This window comes from Sus scrofa, chromosome 3, assembly GCF_054392235.1.
Source record: "Sus scrofa isolate SSC_HxYL_T2T_F1_AM1 chromosome 3, Sscrofa_HxYL_maternal_Yorkshire_Landrace_v2.0, whole genome shotgun sequence".
NCBI lineage: Eukaryota > Metazoa > Chordata > Mammalia > Artiodactyla > Suidae > Sus > Sus scrofa.
This window is the reverse complement of record NC_139385.1, coordinates 86,415,837-86,432,749: the sequence shown is the minus strand read 5'-3', so window position 1 is coordinate 86,432,749 and position 16,913 is coordinate 86,415,837. Positions and strand designations below refer to the sequence as shown.

Genomic DNA, 16,913 nt, shown 5'->3' with positions numbered 1-16,913 from the left:
AGAAGAGAAAATCCAAGGAGACATAGACCTGCTAATAAACATTGAGGGGGTTGTCACAGAGCAGATAGATTAGGCATATTCCAAGGGGCCCCAGAAGTTCACATGAGGAGCAGCTGTGCAAGAATCCCATCTTCATGTGCAGAAGAGCTTTCTAGAAATGGCCCCTGTCTTACGATGGAATTATTTGGTTTGAAAGGTAGTGAGTTCCCTGTTGCCACAGGTATGCAAGCAGGGACATTTAGAAAGGTATCAGGGAGTTCCCGTCATGGTGTAGTGGTAACAAATCCAACTAGTATCCATGAGGACACGGTTCAATCCCTGGCCTCACTCAGTGGGTTAAGGATCCAGCGTTGCAGTGGGCTGTGGTTAAGTCACAGACGCAGCTCGGGTCCTGCGTTGCTGTGGCTGTGGTGTAGGCCGTCGGCTGTAACTCGGATTGGACCCCTAACATAGGAACCTCCATATGTTGATGGTGAGGTCCCCAAAAGCAAAATAAATAAATAAATGAAGGTATCAGGTATTGGCAGATAAGATTCAGGCTGCTCAAACTGAATTTGAAAGAAAACCACAAATACTTTTTTAGCAAGTCTCTCCCAAATATTATATAGGACATACTCATACGAGAAAAGTATCCGAAATTCCAATTGACTTAGGTGTCCGCTATTTTTATTTGCTAATTCTGGCCACCCTAAGTATTGGAGGAACAACCTGAGCTAGGATGTACCTCTCTTTTTAAGATTATAGGAAGGTATGCTGAGACAGTCCGCCTGTTGTTGGTCTAAATGAAAAACATAATTTTTCTCAAGAAAAACTGTCCTCCCGAGTGTCTTAGAGTTAATACAAACTACCCAGCTGTTCCAGCCCGGGCTGTCATTACAGAGCTCAATAAAATGGATCCTCTGCAGCTCTAGGGGATTGAGAACTGCAGGGCTTCCTCACGCAACAATGAGAGCTTGTCGGTTTTGTTTAGTAAACATAATGTGAGACACGGGGCGCTCCCCTCTGCTTGTTAATCTCTGGCTGCGCTGCCAGCCAGGGGCAAAGCCTGTGGCTCTGTGGCTCGGTGGTCAGGGATCTTGTCAGAAGGAAAGCAAAGACCATAGGTTTTTCCCAGGAGATAAGCCCCAAGAGCCAATCAGAAGAGGAATCAGGCCAAATCTTTGCGCTTAAGACACACCTCCTTGCCCCTCCCACCTCAGGGGAGAAGAGGCTTGAGCCTCTGGTCTCTCCCCCAGCCCCCTCCCCAAGCACTGTGCCCTCAACTCAGAAATCGAGTCTATTTCTTGGCCTGGCAGCCCTTGATCAGCTAGCCTTAAAGAATCCTAAACTGAAGCAGAAAGTAAAGTGATTCGGCATGAATATCCCATTTCATCAGTTTGAGCCAGATGCTCGCCCCTCACCAGCGCAGCCCAGCAAGGGAGGCGGGTCACTGCGCTCAGCCAAATGCTTACTGCTGTAAAAACTGCCCAAAGTTCGTAGTCTTAAAACGAGAAACAGAAAAAGAAGCAAGCCTGAAAATGCCTAGCCCATTGTTAGATGTGGCTCTCCCCACACCTACCCCTGTGTGCCACTGGTCCACTGCACCTGAGGTCACCCCTCCGAGGACCAGGGAGAGAAGGGGACGTGGCATCCAGTGCCAAGATCAGCCCACACCATACAGCTCCTGATCGTGTCTTGGTCCAGCTCTGAGCTTACAACATCCGCATGAGCAGAGGGGGTGCGCTCTTGGGGAGAGGGTGAGTTCCTGGGAATTGGAGGGGTCGGAGGTGGGGGGGGTGGAGGAGGACGCGCCTAGCTTTGGGAAGGGGCTCAAGAGAGGGCGGGGTGGGGGGGGGAGAAACCCATTTCAAAGGGCGAACAGCCAAATCCATTCATTAATGGGGCAGAGTGGGAATCAGGGGAGGGTGACTTTTTCTGGACCTGTATCTGAAATGCCCATTGCCTGCTCCAAAGCAGGCTGATGCTGAAAAGCCAGAATCTAAAGCCATCGACCTCATGGCTCAAACCAAGTTGAAGAGGGGAGCTGAAAATAGACCTCGTTCATCTTTCTAGTCAAGGAGCCATCTGGGCTGGGCTGCAACAGTGTTGGCTCTGGGAAGAGCAGTCCCATAGCAAACAGCTTTTTGTCTGTGGCTCCAGAGAGGCCAGGGAACCAGCATTCCAACTTCATTCTATCAAGCGCCTGGAAATGGATGATAAATCAGAAAGAAGTTTGAGGCATGGGCTTTTCAGGGACCTGCCCTGAACAGGTGATCTGCAAACTCAACAGCAATCAGTGTGGCTGGGTTTCCCAGAGTGCACCTCAGAGGACCATTTGCAAGGCCAAGGCTGTGAGAGTGCCCGTGTGACTACGTTTTATCCAGCTTCAGCCAGGCCCTTCAAGCTCACTCGAGAGAAAATTCTTATATCTGATGGAGAGAGACCCAGAAGCCTGGGACTCCTGTTCCCACCCCCGTTTCTCTAGTGATGCTGAGGTTGGCTAGGAAGTTCCCCACCCTTGTCCTGATTCAAAATCCCCCCTCCCCTCCCCTTTATCTGCCCCTTCCCCCACCAAAAAAACAATGACTTTCCACTTTCCCCTCCCAAGCCATCTTAGCCACTGTAAAAATATGATTCTGTCATCACAAAACAGGAACCAGTGTCCCCCCTGCCTCAGCTTACCACCATTTGTGCCAAGATTAAAATAAATGGTTTGAGAGTTCCTGATGTGACTCAGGGGTTAGGAATCCAACATAGCGTCCGTGAGGATACAAGTTCAGTCCCTGGCCTTGCTCAGTGTGTTAAGGAACCAGGGTTGCTGTGAGCTGCAGTGTAGGTCGCAGATGCAACTCGGATCTGGTGTTGCTGTGGCTGTGGTGAGGGCCAGCAGCTGCAGTTCTGATTCGACCCTGGGAACTTCTATATGCCGCAGGTGCAGCCATAAAAAGAAAAAATTAAAATAAAATAAATGGTTTTAAAGAGAATCCAGAAAGAAAGAAGAAGTGACCAAGGGATATAAGGTCAAGAAGGAAGAAAATAGGAGGAAAACGGAGAGAAAGAAAAGTGGAAAGGGACAGAAAGTTTCAGGAAAAGAAGAAAGGACGGGAAGGAGGCAGCAGAGGAAAGAGAGAGGATTATAACTGTTCTCATCTTACCCTTCATGAGAGTAAAGTTTCACTTATAAAAAGCAGAGACCCCTCCAACTCTGAGGCTGTCCAGAGGCTGCACAACCCCAGGGCAGGAGCGAAAGGGACAGGACTTGAAGAAGCATCTTCTCTTTCAGTCCCTGGAGAAAGGGGTCCACAAGGGGGGTCAGGGGCAGGGCACAAGGGGGGCCTGAAGCCCACCTCAGAGGTGGCATTCACCCACACACTGGAGGTGGCCAGGACTCCCAGCAGAAGGGACAGGTGTCATTCCCTAAGCAAAGTGTCCACGAGGATGCAGGTTCAATCCCTGGCCTTGCTCAGTGGGTTAAGGATCCGGCATTGCCGTGGCCGTGGCATAGGTCACAAAAGTGGCAGGGATCCCACATTGCTGTGGCTGTGGGGTAGACCAGCAGCTGCAGTTCCAATTCGACCCCTGACTTGGACACTTCTATATGCCACAGATGTGACTATCGGAAAAAAAAAAAAAAAAAAAAAGTGGGATAAGAAAGGTCAGGTTAGAAAAGATAAAGAATAAGAGGAGGAGGACTAGGGGTGGTAGGGAGGAAGAGAATGATTATCAGTCTCGATAACATCACAGCCTCGCACGTTTTTCTCCAACAGTCGCTCTCTCTCATGAATTTTACTAATAGTTCCTCCTTGTGGGGTGGTATCTGTCACCAATCACCCATCCCCAGGATCCTGGCTAGTGAAAGGTCCAACTTGAACTCCCAGGCCAGATCCAGTCCACTGTCTAAGGACGGCCTCCAAGCTAAGGATGGTTTCTACATTTTTTAAAAATTGAAAAGTGTCTAAACAAGAATAATATCAGAGTTCCCATCGTGGCTCAGCAGAAGCAAATCTGAATAGCATCCATTTCGATCCCTGGCTTTGCTCGGTGGGTTAAGGATCCAGTGTTGCAGAGAGCTGTGGTATAGGCTACAGCTCCTGATTTGACCCATAGCCTGGGAACCTCCATATGCCACAGGTGCAGCCCTAAAAAGACAATTAAAAAAAAAAAAAAGATATCTCATGACACATGAAAATTATATGAAACTGAAATTTTTGTGTCCATAAAATTTTGTTGGAACACCCCCATGCCAAATCATTTACATACGGTTAGTGGTTGTTTTAACGCTGCAATAGCTGAGTTGAGTAGTTCCAACAGAGACCACATCTTCCATGAATCCTAAAATATTTACCATCTGGCCTTTTACTGAAGGCTGACTTCTGCCTTGAATCCACCCAAGTTACATTTCTTCCCTCCCACAACTTCCTTGGAAGAAACTATACAGACTCCTACACCGACTACTAGGCTTTTTTCCCATCTAGCCCCATCTAAATCCTTAGTTGAAATATGGGTTATATACAGACAATTTAAATTTACAGCTCCTTTCCCCTCTGCCTACAAGGCCCTTTGCCACTGCTCCTGTCTATACTAAACTTATCCTTTCTCTGAATCTACCTGTGGCACTTTGAGCTAGTGTGGTGATTTACTGTGTTGCAGTCTTTACGTTTTATTGTGTTAATGCTATAAATTCCTTGAAGTAGGTTCTATGTGTTATTCAATACCATACACATAGTTTGAGCTCTTCCTATGTGCTTGAAGAATTGGAAGAAGCTGAAGATACAATGTCTGCTTTTCTGAGGTGGGGTAATAAACTGACACACTACAGATGATAGATAGATAGATAGATAGATAGATAGATAGATAGATAGATAGGTAAAAAAGATAGATGTGAGAGTTCAAAAGAAGGAAAAATAGCTGGGGCACTGAGAGTGAGAGTCAAACAAAGAACCAGCATGAGCCTTCAGGGGCCAACAGAGGGCCCTGAAGTCAATGGATGGGGTGACGAACCCCAAGGAGACAAAAGTTCCCCTGGGTCAGCTGTCCCTCTCCACCTGGAGAGCTTACCTCCTTTCAATAGCAGAGATGTTCCCTTGCTTTGCATACTGAACAGAACCAAGGACTAGAGCCTTGGCCAGTGATTGGCAGGTCCAGGAAGTGGGGTTTTGGCTGCAATATGAACAAAACCTAATATTCAGAGTTGTTCAAAGATGGACCAAACTACTTTAGAAGCATATGAATAGCCTCCTAAGAGAGGTTTACACATACACTAGATGCTCACCTAAAGAGAATACAGGTGATGGTTGGACCAGACCCTGTACTCAACAGTGTGACTCATGGACCAGGAGCATCTACATCACTTGGGAGTTAGATGCTATGCAGATTCTCAGTCCTTACCCCAGGATTACTGGATTAGAATCTCCCAGATTTTGAGAAGTATAAACCAGACAATTTTCAAATTTCCTTCCAACCCTGAACACCTCGCCTTCAAAACTAGAAGCTGACACATCTTGAAAGACTGGACCTTAATACTGTTATTCTGAATAGCACCTCTGTGGCTTTTTTAAAAGAGATTTCCAGAAAACCCCCATGAACTTACAGATATTCAGTATCACTAGGGCCTACACTGTTGTCAGGAGTATCAAGTTTAAGGGTCAAGGAGATTATACTGCAAATAAGACCTTCTAAGGGATGTGCTGTTGGAGACATTTGAGTTTTCATATGTGCTCAATTCCAACACCCCAGCAGGCTAACAACACCGATCAGTGCTTTCTTGGTTCACGGCAGACCCATAGCACAGGCTCAGCCACAGCCAAGAGGGGCCCTGTGGCCTATTTTGCTCCAACTGCAGGAGAAAGCCAAGTTCCTGGGAGCCTCTGTAATCCCAACAACCAGCATCTTGGGGCCCATTGCATGTCAAATATTCTCCGAGTGTAGCTCCCCACTCAACACCAAGAGGAAAGCGGAAGGCAAAGGACTTGTGCGATTCCTCTCCGGTCTCCCCACCCCCGCCCATATTGTATTCTGCACACACGCTGAAGCATTAGCATCGGCTGATTTGGAAGGAATATTGGAAATGAAGTGATAGCAGAGTAAATGTCAATGCATTCAGTGTGACACTGTGAGCACCAGATCTTAAACAGCTTCATCATTGTGGCATTTACTGTATCCTGAAATAATATTAATCCCACTGTTGTCCTTCTTGATGGAATCATCCATGAATATGGTTTATGGGCCTGGCCAAAGTGATAATAGGTTAAAAGAACAGCCCATCCAGTGTTCCACTAAATTAAGGTCGCTTCATGGAATTTAATGAAACAAGTGCTGCATGGGGTTTTCAAAGGACGTTCTTGTAATTCATGTCTATTTAAGGCTCCTGATAACCAGAAACCTAATTTCTTAGAGTAAAATAGCTTTTTTGAAAATCCTGGTCATAGAGAAGAAGAAAAAAGGAAAAAAAAAAAACTTTAAAGGGCAATAATCAGGCCTCAACTGTAATATTTTGTTATTTCAACTCCAAAGTTTAAGCAACAGAAAGTTTGGGAGGGAGGCAATGAGACGTTTTGAATCAAACCCAACATGGAAATTAATCAGATTCACATGTCTTTCCGCAGTTGAGAGCTGAAATAAAGAGCCTGTGCTACTCACTCCCTTTCACCACATACCGAGGGAAATAAAAGGACTGTGGGACAGAGAGGGCCACACACACTAGAAATCATGAAAACTGAAAGGACTGTTCAGACTTTGAGAACGATAAAGGAGAGACAATGACAAATGTCCTTGCTTGTCTATTTTCTATTTCACTGGCCCAAGCCAAAAAGGGCTCAAGCATTTCAACCTTCTCCAAGAAAATCATAACCTGGAATTCCCACTGTGGCATGGCAGGATCGGCTGCGTCTCTGGATCCCCAGCCTGGCACAGTGCCTTAAGGATCTGGCATTGCTGCAGCTGCAACATAGATCACAATTGTGGCTTGGATCTGATTCCTGGCCCGGGAATTCCGCATGCCGTGGGGCAGCCAATAAAATTAAATTAATAAGAAGGGAGTCCTGTTGTGGCTCAGCGGTAACGAACCTGACTAGTATCCATGAGGACATGGATTGATCCCTGGCCTCGCTCGGTGGGTTAAGGATCCAGCGTTGCCATGAGCTATGGTGTCAGTCTCAGATGCAGCTTGGATCTGGGGTTGCTGTGGCTGTGGCGTAGGCCTGCCTCTACAGATCTGATTTGACCCCTAGCCTAGGAACTTCCATATGCTGCAGGAATGGAAAAAAAAAAAAAGAAGAAGAAGAAGAAGAAGGAAGGAAGGAAGGAGAGAGAGAGAGAGAGAGAGAGAGAGAGAGAGAGAGAGAGAGAGGGAGAGAGAGAGAGAGAGAAAAGAAAGAAAGAAAGAAAGAAAGAAAGAAAGAAAGAAAGAAAGAAAGAAAGAAAGAAAGAAAGAAAGAAAGAGAAAGAAAACCATAAGTGAAGATCCATGCCCTTAAAAGTACAGGAATAGTTCATTGTCTCTGTGAAAGACTGAGCAAAAAGTATTGAACAATTGCAGACATTTATTCTGCATAATAAGAGTGGTAGAACTTTCCATCTATGTCTTCGTGTAGAGGTAAGTGCCAAAGGGTTGCCCCAAGTTCTTTCTGGGCTATGCCTTTTTCTTATTCCCTAGTACCAATGACTTCATATTTTTTTGCACACTCAAACAGCAATGGAGGTCAGACAAGTGATTTGAATAGGTGAAGCAGACTAGGTGAAATAGACAGCAGGCCTGGTTGGTAGTGTGTTCAACAGGAGACCGTTGGTCCCATGGATGAGGAGAAGCTGACCCTAGAGTGGAGATAATTGTTTCCATGCCAGAACCCTGCCCTTAGTGCTGCTCTAGCTTCTGATTTTTCAACTTTTCAGAGAACTCATCTTTATAGTCTAGCTATAGATAGAAATTGTCTTTAATGTGGCCCAATTTAAATTTTTTTAAAAAAGTTACAGGACATCACATATGGGGGCTGTGACTATAACTTTGGCTTATATATTGAGAATGTGTGACTGTGTGTCAGAGCAACAGCTAAGGAATATCATTTAGACATTGCAGCACTGGATTGGAAAAGGGAATGTGGTATTAAATATAAACCCAGAAGATGGGGATTCCCACTGTGGCTCAGTGGGTTTAGAACTTGATATAGTGTCTGTGAGGATGCGGGTTCAATCCCTGGCCCCCCTCAGTGGGTTAAGGATCCAGCATTGCCGTGGGCTGTGGTGTAGGCTGCAGACACAGCTTGGATCCTGTGTGGCTGTGGCTGTGGAGCAGGCTGGCAGCTATAGCTCTGATTCAACCCCTAGTCTGGGAACTTCTATACCCTGCAGGTGCAGCCCTAAAAAATTATATGTCTGAGGTGGAGGGGGTGAGTGGGTGTGGGTGTGTGTATGTGTAAACCCAGAAAGTGTGTATAATAATACTGCAAAAAAGCAATCCAATGATTTTATCACATTAAACAAAATCACCTCTTTTCTACCTCATGCACTTTGTCTCTGCACTGGGCCAATTCAGTCAATTTTCAGCAAATTTTGCTTTATAGGCAAATGTTTGCAAGGTGCCTGAGGTCAAGATTATTTTCTCTGACTTCTGGCAAGTGGGGTGGGGGGGGGACTATGGCCACCCACCACCTTCTGAGGGACTCTGGCTGTGCATTTCCATAAATAATTTCTCCTTTCCTACCTCTGAATGGTGAATCACCAAAGTCCACTCTGGGCCACCCCTTTTCACTAAAAATGTGTGTAGCTCTCTCTCCCTCCGTAAATTTCAGTTATACCTCTCAAGACAAAACGGGGTTAATTACCCAGAAAGCTGGCCGTCTTTTAAGGGCCCAATTTACTCTGACCCACAAGACAAATGTGTAATAGATTCAGCACACGCTGCCTAGGCAGCCTCCCAGATCCCTAGCTCAGCCATGGCAGGACGACCCAGATTTCAGCGTCGAAAAATGCTGACAAGCACTGGGGTACCCTCTGGGAAAGTGTCCCCTAGCTGGAGACCAAGGAGAGGGCTGTACCAGGAGCATGCACCAAGCCTCAGGGTGGGCAGGACAAAAGAAAATAGCAGAAATCATAGCAGCCAGGCAAACTCTCTGAGTTAGAGCAGAGCAATAGCTCCTGCTCTCTGGATTTTCCAAGCGAGAACTCTGTGTGAAAGTCAAACCAAGAGCCTAACTTACTGCACCTAGCCAGCCTCAAATATATCTTTACCCCAACACAGTGGGCGGTGCCATAGCATCCTTCCGTCTCCTACGAGCCCATAGCAAGTACAGTCTGCTGAGTGACACCTTGTCTTGCTCTACTATTTAAGTCTTTCTGTGTCTATGCCTGAGCCAAATTACGAGTAATTACATGTGCACAATGAGGCATGAGAAATGATTGGCCAACAGGACCTGCTGTATAGCCCAGAGAATGCTACCCGATATTCCGTGATAATCTGTGTGGGAAAAGAATCTGAAAGAGAGTGGATGTGTGTACCTGTATAACCGAAACACTTTGTTGTACAGCGGAAATTATCACCACTTTGTAAACCAACTATACCTCAATAAAACTTAAAAAAATGAAAAATAAATACTTAAAATGTGTTTTCTAAGCCTGGAAAAAATAGGGCATGTTCGTGATGTCTCTTTATATTCAACACAGGGCTAACAGTGAGCTTAAGTGTTAGTGGGGCTCGATTAGTATTTACAGAAGGGAGGAAAGGCGTTGTCCTAAAAATATAAGAAAACATTTAAAAAATGCAATATAAAAATCACTCTCAGCCACCAAGGAGAATTCCATTGTTTAAAGGACTCGGAAGAGTTAACCAGCTATAATGGGAAAAAAAAGTAAAAGTCAATTAAAAATTTTTTAAATAAATAAACAAATAAAAGTTAGGTTCACATTGTACTGTAAAAAAATAAATAAATAAAGGACATAGAAGTAGTAAAATCAGTACACTGCCCATCAATTAACAAAGAGTTTATAAAATGTGATTTTTCAGGCTAACTTCCCAAGCTTCTGGTCACAAGAACCTGGAGGGAAATGGTGACGTGATTTCTACTCAGTCTTGTGATATCATCTGAGGATAATTATTTGGGTCCAATCAAGCCAACAACAAAAACTGTTAAGATAGGAATATATCTGAAATATGCACAAATAACTGCCACTTGATGAATATGCACAAATAACTGCTGCTTGATGAATATACACATTGATTTTCATCCAATAGTTATCTAGTGAATCTGGAAGGAAATCATCAATGATAAGACTTTTGGCTTCCCCAAATCAAAATGGCAGGAGTCTGATTTAGCAAATATGAGAAGATGTTTTCAGTGCAACTCAGCTCAATAGGGATCAGCATGATCTCGCAAGATCTGTGCTGAGCAGCCTCCCCTCCGCTAGCTCAGGCTCTCTGCCCCTCACCTCCCTGTCACTGCCCTAAGCTCTGAAAGGGGCTCTCTCCTTTCCCCTGGTTTCTTACCTGTGCTCCCATCAGACTGGATTATTTGCAGTTCCATAGACAGGCTCCGCCCCTCTCAGGGTTATTAACTGCACTCTGTCTATTATTTCTAATGCTTTTTCCTCTTTTTCCTGATGATGCTCCACTCCTGTCCCCATTCCCATCCCATGAAGTCCAACACAAAAGTCATTTCCTCTGGGAAGTGATTCCTGACCATTCTGAAATCTTCCCAAAAGTATATCCTCCTACCCCCACCCCCAAATATGTCTTTATTTAGAGCTCCACAAAGCAAAGACAATTTGTGTTGTGCTGAAGGAAAGTACAGCATTTATTACAGGGTTCAGTAAAGAGTATGGGTGGCTCAGGCTCAAAAGACCCAGACGCCCCTATGGCTTCCAAGGAAGGGCTTTTAAAGGCAACATTTGAGGGGGTTGGTGGCCAGAGGCATGAATTTCTTCTGATCAGTTGGTGGTGAGGTAACAGGGTGATGTTTCGGGAATCTTAATCATCAACCTTCTGGTTCCAGCCAGTCTGGGGTCTGCGTGCTTGCGGTCAGCATGTAGTCACCATCTTCCACCAAGATGAGGTATCTTAGATCCTACAGAACAACTCAAAGATACACATCAGACTGGTATGTGTATCCCTTGAGGTGAAACGGGGTCTCTGTTTTATCGCTGAACTATTGTTTCTTGACTGCTTTACCTTTGTTTCTGCAATCCCTCACTTCCCTAATTAATACCTGTTTCAATCTGCTCTTTGGAACTCGGAGAAGACCCTGGAGATGAAAGTCTTTTCCTGCAAACAAGAAATGGAGGGCACAGAGGGGCTTTTGAAATCAGTAAGACCCTGCAGGACCTGCTCAGTTTCAAAGGGGGAGGTGAGAAGATCTTCCTGAATCTGTTCGATGTAATCACATGCCTTCAGCTGGAAATAATCCACATGCCCAAGTGGTATATTCAGGGCAGGGGGCATATTCTGTTCCTCCTCCATGACTTACGTAAGCAAACCAAAACCTAAGCCTGCAAATGCCTCAAGATAATGAAATTAAAACCTAAAGACAACCAATCACAGGGCTGAGCTCTAAACCAACTAAGTTCTAAACTACAGCTAATCAACCCTTTCTTTGCTTCTGTACCTTCTTTCTAGAAGGCTTTCTGGGGCTCTGGTTGGTGGAGAGCCCCTACCCCTTTCCAGTTTGGTGCTGCCCAACCCAAATTAAGTTTTGTTTATATAAACTCAACAACTGTTTCTTGCCTCAGTTTATCTTTTAACTGCAGATGCCTGGCTGTGCTGCACAGTGAAACATCATGATCCGCCAAAGCGAGTCCCTTGGTGCTTATCCCAAGCCCAGCATTGTTTTCTGCTTCTTGTCCTTTTATCTCTTGAGTTACCTGGGAAGACAAGAGCCACCCAAGAGAGGACGCTGCCAGTTGTGGTCAGTGTAAGAAGCAGCTGCCACTGCCCAGACACTTTCTTTCTTTCTTCTGAGTTTGAGAACAAGGTGGAGGGTGACCTTCTCTAGAACTAAAGCCAAGAGGGGCAGGGTCTGCCATCTGCAGAAGTAATCCACTTGGCTCTGTCTCATTTGGCTGTTATGTTTGCCTTTGAACCATAACCCCTTGCAGCTACTCCTTGCCATACACACACACACACACACACACACACCCTTTTTTCTGCCTCCCTCTACTTTCCACTTGTTTTCCCATTTCTTCTCCTTTCTGAGTCTCTCCACCCTTTCCCTTCCACTGTGCTTTTCTATAGAAACGGGCCTCTAATGTGACACCCTGGGGTCCTGCAGAAAATGTGCACAGAGCGATGGGCAGGGGGTGGGAGGCATCAAGATTGAGTTCTTTAAATAACACTTAATGAACAATACACACAATCCAGCCTAGCCAAACCGGTACTTAGCTACTAAGCACCCAGTCAATGGTCCATCTGTCATATTGTTAAGACCTTTAGAAGCTGTTTAACAAAATGTTAAATGAGATGACATTCAGCAGGCAGCAAAATGCTTGACTGCCTAATGCAGCCCAAAAGAGCCGGCCTGGTGGCGGTGTCTGATATAATGCTTTGTATTCCCCTCCCAAGAACCCAGGAGCAAGAGGTCGTCCTGCCTGTCACTTCCTATCTCGGTAAAGTGAGCCCGGGGTGGGGAGGACACGATTACCGTGGCCAAGGAGGCCCCAGCCGGCTGATGAGATGCTTTTCTGAGGAAGCATGACTGAGAGGGGGGCACCTGGAAAGAAAGCCAGTAGAAAGAAAAAAATAATCATTCATCTGGTGTTCCATTCTCTCCCCTTCCTTGTCACCAGTGGACCCTACCTCTCTTTCTGTTGGCCTTGCAGGGAGAAGGCAGGGGTGATAATGAGAGACGACTTTTGCTAAGAGCTGAAATATGACGCCAATTACGAAGGGGAAGATTTCCAGCAAATTGGCTCCTGATAGCTCACATTTATCTGCTGTAGATTTGCATAGTCAGGAGGAGAGTCTGCTCTGGTCCAGGTAACAAAGACAGAATCTGTTCAGCAGGAATGAATGACTTATTCACCTTACCTTCAACCCCTGTATCCAGAGGTCAACCATTAAAGGCAATAATGAACAAACCACAAATCTAACAAAGAATTGTTTTAAGGGGAAGTGAGGAAAGAGGAAAAAAAAATATTTTCCCCTTTGCCTGATGGTGTGACTCCTGAAAGAGGCTCCTTTCTCCACAAAGAGGAGAATGCCCCCAAAACTTTTGTAATGATAAAATCTTTCACTGGAAAAAATAAAATAAAACGAAATAAACTTTCTCCATGGAAGAGTACGCTTCCAAATCCTTCTTCCTTCTCAGCTTAGAATTCCCTGGTCCTTATCCAATTTTTAAACACTTACTTCAAGGATGGGACTAAATATTTAACCCAGCCCTCAGACCCCTATGAGAAGAAGAAATTGTAAGATCACCTTGCTGGTTCAAATAAAATAAAATCTAATCTTACTGAAGTGAAAAACACACCTATAAAGTCATCTCATATAACTCAATAGTAAACAGACAAATAATTCAACTGAAAACGGGCAAAATATTTGAAGAAACATTTCTCCAAAAAAGATGCATAAAAGGTCAGTAAGCCCAGGAAATGATGAAATGATGCTTGACATCATTAGCCATTACAGAAATGCAGATCAAAACCACAATGAAATACCTCTTCAAATAAACTGGGATGGCCATAATCAAAAAGAAAGATAATAACAAGTGTTGGTGAGGATGTGCAAGAGTTGGAGCCCTCCCATTGCTGACCAGAATGCAAAAAGATGCAAAGGCCTGGGCAATAGTTCCTCAGAATATTAAACAGGGAGTTATCACATGGCCCAGCAATTCCACTCCTAAATATATACTCAAAAGCAATGAAAATATATATGCAAACAAAGACTTAAACATTAGTGTTCACAGCAAAGCCACTCATAATGGCTGAAAAATGAGACCAGCCCAAATGTCTATCAACTGATAAAAAATAAACAAACCTGGACTAGTCATGCAATGGGATATTATCCAGCCAGAAAAATGAATGGAATATTGGTAGATGCTATAGTATATATGAACTTTGAAAACATTATGCAGGTGAAAGAAGCCAGTCACAAAACACCATGTCCTGAATGATTCCATCCCTATGAAATGTCTAGAAGAGGCAAACCTATGGAGATAGGAAGTAGATTAATGTCTGCTCTGGGCTGGAGGGGGGATGGGGGCCAGGGTTGGTTGTTATGAGGAATGACTGCTAATGGGTACAGGGTTACTTTTTTTTTTTTAATTAATTTATTTATTTATTTTTGTCTTTTGTCTTTTTAGGGCTGCACCCGAGGCATATAGAAGTTCCCAGGCTAGGGGCTGAATCAGAGCTGTGGCCGCTGGCCTACACCACAGCTCACAGCAACACCAGCAAGGCCAGGGATCAAACCCGCATTCTCATGGATACTAGTCAGGTTCATTAACCGCTGAGCCATGATGGGAACTCCCCAGAGTTAGTTTTTAAAGACGGTAACAATGTTCCTAAAGTAATTGTGCTGTTGTAAATATACTAAAAAACCAGTTGAGGATTTCCCATTATGGCTCAGCGGAAACCAACCCAACTAAGGATACATGAGAATTTGGGTTCGATCTCTGGCCTGGCTCAGTGGGTTAAGGATCCAGAGTTTCCTTGAGCTGTGGGGTAAGTCACAGACTCGGCTCGGATCTGGCATTGCTGTGGCTGTAGCTGTGGCTGTGGCGTTGGCCAGCAATTGCAGCTCCAATTCAACCTCTAGCCTGGGAACTTCCACATTCTGCAGGTGTAGCCCTAAAAAGAAAGAAAAAAAAAAAGTTGAGTTTTAGTTTTTCTTTTTTTCTTTTTTCTTTATATGGCCTCACCTGCAGCATATGGAAGTTTCCAGGCTAATGGTCGAAGTGAAGCTAAGCTGCTGGTCTATGCCACAGCCACAGCAACACCAGATCCAAGCCACCTCTGTGACCTGTACCACAGCTTGCAGCAACACTAGATCCTTAACCCACTTAGTGAGGCCAGGGATTGAACCTGTATCCTCCCAGACACTATGTCAGGTTCTTAACCCAATGAGCCACAAGGGGAACTCCTGAGTTGTAGATTTTTAAATGGTCAAATTATATGGTATGTGAATTATATTGCAATACAGCTGATAAAAAAAGAAAAAAAATAATCAAAAAAAAATTTAATCCCTCTATTAGTTTGCCAGGACTGCCATAATGGAGCACCACAAATCAGGTGACTTAAATGACAGAAATATATTGTCTCATGAAATCCAAGTTCAAAGTGTAGGCAGGTGGGTTCCTTCTGAGGGTGGTGAGGAAAAACTCTGTGTCGTGCTTCTCCCCTAGCTTTTGGCAATTTGCTGACAATCTCTGGTGGTCCTTGACTTTTAGAAGCATCACTTGTTCCAATTTCTGCCTTCATATTCATGTACCATTCTGTTTTTCTGACTCTCTCCAAATTTCCCCTCTTTATGATGACATCAGTCCTATCGGATAGGGCCCACCCAAATGAGCCCATTTTAACTGGATCACCTCTACAAAGATCCTATTTCAAATAAGTGATAATTCTGGGACTCTGGGGCTTAAGACTTCAGCCTATAACTTGAGGAGGGGCATGATTTAACCTGCAACAATCCCAGTCAAAGGATTTCAAGTTGGCAGAGATATGGTCCCCACACACTTCCAACTGATTGTGAGATTTTAAATCTAGCACCAAACCCTAGAATTGTCCCTCCCCCGTGTCTTTTGGCCATTAGGCCTGGATTTCCTTAGGGAATCATCTCTGAGACAGTGACTCAATCAGGATTGCCTAAGTTACTATGTAGTAACAAAACTTCAAAATCTGGGTAGCTTATGACAATGAAGACCGTGTGGATCAGCAGAAGCTCTTCATAGTCTTTCAGTGACTCAGGCTGGTAAAGGCTCTACCATTTGCCGCAAGCTCACAAGATGTCTCATCATCTCCAAGCAAAGAGGGAAAGGGCATGAAGACTCACATAGGGTCTTAAATGCATCATTCGACATCTCGCAGATACTAAATCAAACTTGGGTCTGCTCACCTGGCAGCAAAGACAATTTACTGACATCGGGTTGTGGTAGAAGAAAGTGCAGTGTTTAGTGCAGGCACCAAGCAAGGAATACAAGGGGCTCCTGCTCAAAAAACTCAAACTCCCTAATACAGGCTTTCAGGGAAGAGCTTTTGAAAGCAAGGTGAGTGAGGGAGTCTCAGGGTGCATGATCAGCTCATGTGTGATTCTCTGATTGGTTGATGATGAGGTAACAGGGTGGTGTCACCAGGGTTGACATCATCAATTCTCAGACTCCAGCCCATCTGGGGGCCACCCACCCACTTACAGTCATGATGCAGTTAGCTTCTTCCATCTGATGGGGTTTTAGCATTTACAAAACAACTCATAAATGTGCAGCAGACACTGCTATCTATGTCCTTCAGGGAGGAACTAAAGATTCTGTGACTCTGCAGTATGGCTGATCTATTGTTTAGTCATCTCTGCTATTTTTGGTTACTACATGTTCACATTTTTCCAGTCAATAATTCTTGAGCTAGTCTTTTGTGATTCAGGGGAGACCTGGGAGACTCGTATTCTACAAACAAGAAAGCAGAGGACATCATGGGTGGGGGAGGTGTCTGCCACAGGAAAACCTCACAGGATCCTACTCAGTTCCATCACTTCCGCTCAGTGACCAAAGTGAGTCGCATGGCCATGCCTAACCTCAAGGGTCTGGGGAAGTGCCATCCTCCAGTGGACCTGGATGGAAAGAACCAGAATTAATGAGGAGCAGCCCTGATGTCCACCACAGACAGGATCTGAGGGCTCAGGACAGCTCTTTCTGAAAAAAAAAAAAAAAAAAAAAAAAGGCTTTATCCTAAACCAGTGTAAATCCCAGCTCAGACACACACTTACTTTTTTAATCATGATTTTCTGGCATTATTTAGAG

The 16,913-nt window shown here is 44.7% G+C and overlaps 1 protein-coding gene across 2 annotated transcripts in view; it reads right to left on the bottom strand.

Moving 5' to 3' along the window:
* LOC146404749 (uncharacterized) overlaps positions 1 to 16,913 on the bottom strand; it is a 197,652-nt gene that overhangs the window by 157,925 nt on the left and 22,814 nt on the right. The gene's annotated exons all lie outside the window — the stretch shown is intronic.